Raw genomic sequence first — 7,463 nt, 5'->3', positions numbered from 1 at the left:
TATAATTTTTTATTTTTTTTGGTGTAACTGAGATCTTGAGAATACTAATTGTTCCTCATGTACCACATGTGATGTGAATGACAATAAAATCTTCTTCCAACTACCATATGCATGTAAATAGCAACAGTGGATTTAGTCAGGCTTCTGAAAGGACAATTTTAACCCCCAACATCCCCCTGACTCAATTACCATAAATAAATTAAGCCTCTTGATCACTAGATGATTAATTTTTGACAAGCTTGGGGTTTTCATAAACATTATTACTGGTTTGGACTAAATAATTTGGTCCAAAATAAGAGAATGTTTTATAAGATTGAATAAAGAAAAATAAATTATTCATTTATACATGTGCAAATGATTTTATAAACATACAAGTTGAGCTAACCTAATTAATTATACCTGTGAAGGTCATTGTCAGGAACCATTCTTGTTTAGGGCTTCAAAGCAATCAAAACATTCCACATGTAAGTTACACTTTACTTTTTTCTTTAATGTCTAAATAAAATAAAATAAAGTTAACTGCTTACAGAATTCCAAATACTGCAATACCTAAAACTTCAATTCTGGTTTGTAAAATAAGTAAAAAAAAAAAAAAAAATACTAAAGGTGTTTCATATCTTCAGGGAAAAAAAAAAAAACTATCTGGCAATTTATACACATCTGGTGACAATTATGCCAGCCAAGGCATTCCAAGCTCTGCGCTTTTGCCAAAGAAAAGTCTTTTGAAATATTTAGTTGCACACTAAGAAGTTATACTGATCATTTATTCAGTGAGTGAATAGTAGCACAGTCATAAGGAGATAAAGATGAAGGAGCAACTGGACCATCTCAAAGGCAGATGTTCGCTTCTCAACAAAAAAGTGGAAAATGTACAGCTCTCCACTTTGTGAAAACAACAATGGGATTTTTGTAGCACTAGTAAATATCACAGAAAAACAGCAGCTCACCACATCATATCAGGCGTCACAATTAAAACCAAGGTGAAAGTAATTATAGCTGTGATCTTAAGTTTCAGACAGCGTACTATACTTTTAAGTGGCTCAGACTCCCCGCAATTAACTCCAACAACCTAAAGGAAAAACAGATCCTTTGCCCAACCGGTTGCTGCTTTCATTCTTAAGAGTAGGTAAAATTACTTGGCATGAGTTAATCTATTGAGTGTTATAATGAGGGGAAGGTGTTATGGCTAACAAAAAGTGAAAGCTTTTAAATTACAGCAGCTACAGCCAGTTCTGAACTTTACTTTAAAATATGACATTATCTAGCAACAACAACAACAAAAAAAAATCCCTTTTTTAATAAACGTGGGGACAACATCTGTTTTTTATATACAACTGGAAACCGTACAAAGGGCATTTTGTTCTCCATCAGATAGCAATTGCCACAAAAATGTACTGGCACTGATGTAAGCAGTGTACATTATTGCCAAATATTTAAGAAGCAAACAACCTCACACTGTTCTCAACTCTAAAAATGCATAATGTGTCCATTTTACAAACAAAAACAGCTGGAAGCTCATGTATTCACTCCTGATGTTTTGGTTGGACTTCTACAAGGGACTGAAGACTCCTACCCCTAGCTACAGTAATTCCCTTTTTCATTATGAATTTATTTTTATGAGAGTCAGCACACACTACTAACACTTCAGAGACGTCCACAGAGAAACTTATTGACTTAGAATTTTATTTTAAAAAAGAGAGAAGTTGAGTTTTTAAATGGAGTCCTGTTAGAACCAGAGATGTATTGGGAGGCATCAGAGACGAAATGGTAATGACAATCTTTTATGTACCAGTAGTCTGTAGGAGTTATGTTGTTGAATATTTTACTTTACAGTGCATTTTAACCATTTCTAATGTACCAATTCAACATCTAAATGACAATCTGCTATTTTAATGATTTGTTTCCCATACAGATCTCTCGGGATCCACTTGACTAAAGTAGTGATTATAAGTTTGGTGTAGAAACACCAGCAGAAAATGGCTAACATAATACCAGCTATACACTTAGTGCTGAAAACTTCCTCTGCAATCAAATAATGTTAACTTATCAAAAATACAAGTATGTGTTATCGACATGTCACAACTTCAACATTTGTTCCAGTACTAGAATACTGAGCTTTAATATTTAAAAATGATTTAAGACTGTGCTGGTTAAAGTCACTTTTCAATTAGTTTCAAATCTGTCTGTAATTGATATAATCTGTCAAATTAGGCAACTTCAGTGTGTCAAACGAAGTTCCTGAAGTAGACTCAGCACTGGTCCAACATTTAAGTGTTTAGAGAGACGCTGATTGAACAATTCTTATGTTATCAAAATGCTTTTTCATGGAAACAAATCGAGAAGAGTTACTGTTCACACATGCGTTATATTTTCATTCATACTAGCCATTTTCCCCATTCCGCCATACATCGTAAACCATTACCAAACTAGCTAACATGATTAGCTTCACTGATTTGTTTTTATCCCAACAACTCTCGTATTTTGTGAATTTATGAGACGCCGCGTTGAACCTAGACGTTAGACTAATGTTAATGTTAGCCGTCAAGCTAAAATAAAAAAATAAAACACACACAAAAATGCCTTCTTGGTGCAGCTTGTTTTTGGGGGGCCCGGACAGACGTTAGCTTGTGCAGCTGAACAACCTCGCGTTCCGACACAAACACGCACAACTAACTGACCCCAACCATGACATCTTGGTCTATAAAAGCAAAACTGTCCTTACCGTCTTCGAAGCCTCTACGGTCTCCTTGTCCCGTAAATACAGTCTTCCTCCTGATATGCTGTGTAGTTTTTTGGGGACCGTAGCGACCAACAGGCTCCTCAAATCAGCCGCAGCAGAACGTAGCGGAGGTGAACTGAAGCAACTCTTCATTTGCATTCCATTCTGGCTACGTCATGAAAATGCGACCAATGAGCTCCGTGTATGGTTTTAATCCCGCCCCCTTCTGAGTTCAACGCGCCTGTCAAGTACGGGCGGCTCAGGCGGCTGTCCTGATCTCCATGGCAACAAAAGGACTGCCTTCCACTGCTGCAGCTACGCTGAAGTTATGAAAGTGCAGTTCACAATTAACTCAATGCTGCAGTAACTTAAGACGTTACTAAAGCCTCTTTCTGAAAAAGTAGCAGTCACAGCATATTTATTGATTAGTACGGTTTTTCAATTGAGCTGAAACTCATTTCTTCATTTTCATTGTTTTGAACCTTAAATAGGCATGTGTATAACTACCGTTTTATTAACCGTGATGAGGAAAATGAATGTGCACACAATGTCAATTTGTAAATGAAGGTAAGCTTTTTAAACACGTGTGTTCACATGGACTTTAAAAAGTAAATAAATGACTGATGGTTAAATAGCATTTATTGTGTTTAAATAAATTAGGCATGTATTAAGTTTACTGGAGCTGCACAACTCATATTATACCAATCAAGACAGTAAGCCAGAGTTTTTCACAAGTTACACTTGTACCACACATACAGCACTGAGGGAGTGGTTATCTTTTAAAAATGAATATGAACGTTAATGGAAAATGTTAATTCTTTAGTCAATTTGCAATGAGTGAAACACAACAACGCCACCTGGGATTATACTCCAGGAAATAAAAGACACGCAAGTTTGTTCTACTGGAGGAAGGAGACAAGATTCAAATAAACTTTACCAAATTTATTGTGGGGGTAATTTGCACAAGTTAAGTATTCAAAGTATTTTAAAACCTGCAATACCAGAAAATTGTGGACTGCATTTAATTGTTTAACACAGCTGTGCTGGAGTTAAAAAAAAAAAAAAAAAAACACACTTTAAAATATCAGGTGAGACTGAGGCTTACTAGTGGGGAGGGGGGCTGTAAAGACAAGGAGACCACATCCAGTGAAGGAAGAGGGATCACCTAAACTACAAAAGAGAAAGAGTGTTCCACACACAAAGCGAGACACCGCCACCAGGAGTCACCACAGTCACCACACGAAGTCTCAGTCCCTGAAAAATAAAAATAAAAATGAACAAACAGCCTTAATGAGAGCCGCGTCACAATATTTCGTAACAGATTAAGTGGTACACTCAGTTCATTAAAACCAAAGGCTCAGCCAGTAGGGCAAAGGCCCGAGTTAGTTTTATATTTTTTTCCTCTAGGCAAAACAGCAGCGAGCAGAATCCAACTGAACAGCAGGAGAAGGCTCATCTGAAAACTAAAGGGAGCAGATAGTCACCATTAAACTCAACCATTGACAGCAGAATTTACAGAATCTCATTGCCTACCTGCAAATTTGTATGTTACAGCACAATCTTATAATAGAGTTGCTGTATAAATTGGATCAAGCAGCTGTAACAGAAAAGTCTAATAAGCATTTGTTTACAGTAACAGGTAAGCGGTAGCAGGCTAGGCTAACCCTTACCTTCAAGTCATTAATTGGGCACAAAGACAGACCGGTCTTATACCCAGGAGGCACAGCAGAGAAGAGGCTAGACTGAACGTTAAGAAAACAAACTAGTTTATTAGCAGCTAAAGGCAAACTACTGCACAAAGAAAAACAGCCACGCTTACCGGAGAATGTTATCTGCTGCCACTGCAGAAGCAAGCAGACGTCGTGACAAACGCCGTGTACCCAGACGGGAGTGACGTGCTTTTATACAGAAGCCGCAATTTACCCTGTTAAAGGGGCAGCACACCATTTATGCTGCTACATATATATATATATACAGAACCACACATGCCAAAAAGCAGGTGATAATATCCTGATGCATGCTCAATAATCCAGTTAGAAAAATCTAACAAAGTTAAGTCATGTCCTTTGGACGGATTAAAAAAATAAATAAAATTTCAAACTTGTTGAGACATTATTAGGCTGCCTTCAGGCCCAGGCCTCCCTTGCAAAAGAGATATTTAATCTCAATGGGATTTGACTGGTTAAACAAAAGTTAATAATAATAATAATAACATTTTGTTTTTAATCCAAAAGACTTTGCCAGTCTGAGGAGCTGCAATAAATTCAGTCTTATAAAAAGTGCCTTCTTATAGTGGATCAACCAGTTTGTTGTTGACGTCTAGAAATAGCTGTTCACGTGATAAAGGATCATCTGCCTAACAAATGATCGTTAGTGCCCTGATGGCCGCTTGCTATTCACAGGGGGCTGAGTGATACTAGCAATCACAGCATTGTAAGAGGGGGTCAATTGGACACAGCGGCTTCCATCCCTGTTTAATGATGGACAGTTTCTCTTCACAAAGATGACTTCTTTTATTCCTCTCTCAAACCATCGTTCCTCTATACCAAAGATGTCTTCATCCCTGAAAGAGTGATCGCTGGCCTGCAGATGAGTGTAGATTGCAGAGTCCTGGCCTGATGATGTTGTGCTTCTGTGCTGGACCATCCTTTTGTCCAGTGGCTGTTTAGTTTCCCCGATGTAAGACTGATCACAGCCCTCCTGACACTGAACAGCATACACAATATTACTCTGTTTGTGCCGGGGGACTGGATCTTTGGGATGGACCAGTCTTTACTGTAATGTTTTTTGGGGTTTGAAAGCCACTGGGACGTCATGTTTAGAAAAGAAACATTTCAGTTTCTCTGAAGCTCCCACAAAATATGGATTGACCACTGGTCCAGGTTTGGGTCTGGGTTCCTCCTTTTCACCTGATGGCTGGCTGGAGTCCTGTTTGGGTTTCTTCTCTGCTTTCAGGAAGGCCCAGATAGGATATCCTACATAGATATAGGGCCTGTCTTGTGTAGGATTCCTCTTTCTGCCTGGCTCATGAGTTAGTGGGGATGCTTTCCACTCTGTGGTACAAAGTCCTGATGACTCTTAACTTGTGCTCAACGTCTTGACGTTACTTGCCACATCATCGCATGAGATGGTGTATTACATCCTTTTCAAGATTTGACCAAAACACATCAACTCTGTCACTTCTCTTGATGATTTTAGTTTTAAACTCTGGCATGGAGGAAGGATTTGCAGTCTGTTATGGAATGCTAAGCCTTTAATTAAACACTCCTGTAGTTGTATTTTCTCCAGCTTTACAAACATTTTTCAGCTCACATTATGCCAAATAAGTTAGTAAAACTCAATTTTACATCAGTTACACCTTTGCTGACAAATGTGCTGCCATCTTAGTGCATTAATTGTCAAATCAGTGGAAATGTGCTGGAGTAGTCCTGACCACTTATGTAATGCAAAAAGTGACAGAAAATGAAAAGATTCAAATTACTGTTTTGTTTTCATAGCTTCTCTTTCGTTTAAGAGAACAAATGTCTTCTCTAATAGCTAATGTTTTTCTCCCTTCCCTGAAATTTTATTTTCATCCTCCACCAGCTGCAGATGGGTGTCTCTGGTTCTCAGGGATCTTCAGAATCTCTAAAACTGCTGTGAATCTGTAATGAAAATGTTCCAGCTTGGTTATGCATTGAACATCAGTAAATTTCTAATGTTTCAGGGAGGCACTATTCTCTTCCCTGCAACATAAGAAGGGAGAGTATATTTGCCTGCAAACTCTGAATAATTTATGAGAATATGACTTATCTGGTTGGCTCCTGAGTTAATTATCTTCTCTTTCATAGCTCCCTTGATACCTCATTCGACTTGCAGCATCAGTAGTGGCACGGTGCCGTTCCAGTAACACAAATCCCCTAAAGACGAGTGTTGCATTTGCATCCATTCAGATTGATAATTTACATTGTTTCAGAGGTGAAACGAAACCAGCAGCTTCATGAGATAAAGTGCAAACAACAACGTTAAGGATGAGTTATTTTGTCTGCAATAAGTGGAGTGCAAACTTATAAAAATATGCATCATGATAAATATGAATGTATACTAAGATGTGCAAACTGCTGCACTGCCCACTTTTCATCCAAACATATTTTAGCTGCTTTAAGGCAAATTAAGTCATGTTAAATCAAGTTTTGCTTGAACTAAATTGCAAACCTTTTTACCACACAATATAAACTCAACTTTGCCTTTTGTCTTCAGTGAATCTTGAGCAGTATATTTTCAATTGTTTTGTGATTTATTTGCGATTTTTGCTGTATTTTTTAACATAGTATTTGTTCTGAATATGTTTCATTCAGTTAGAAAATGTTTCTGAAAACCTTATCCATCCTTTTGTGTTATAAGAGAAGTTCACCGATAAATAAAAAGTTAATTAATTAATTCAACTTTTATTTATACAGGTTAATCTCATTGAGCCTCGAGGACTCGTTTTCAAGAGTTCAAGTTCAAGTCAACTTTATTGTCATTTCCACCACATGTGGTACATGAGGTGGAATGAATTTATGTACACAGGGTCCCAGTTACAACCAAAAATAGCAAAATATAATGTATACAAAGAAACAGTAAATAAAGATCTAAGATGTACGCTAAACAAATGCCAAACGTTACGCAAAAAAAAATCTACGACTAATAATGTAAAACAATACGGCGTAACAACAGCAGCCCGAGAGACCTGTTTCAAACAAAGAACACAGAGGAGGTATAG

This window comes from Nematolebias whitei, chromosome 7, assembly GCF_014905685.2.
Source record: "Nematolebias whitei isolate Nwh7 chromosome 7, NemWhi1, whole genome shotgun sequence".
NCBI lineage: Eukaryota > Metazoa > Chordata > Actinopteri > Cyprinodontiformes > Rivulidae > Nematolebias > Nematolebias whitei.
Note: the sequence above shows the minus strand (reverse complement) of the source record.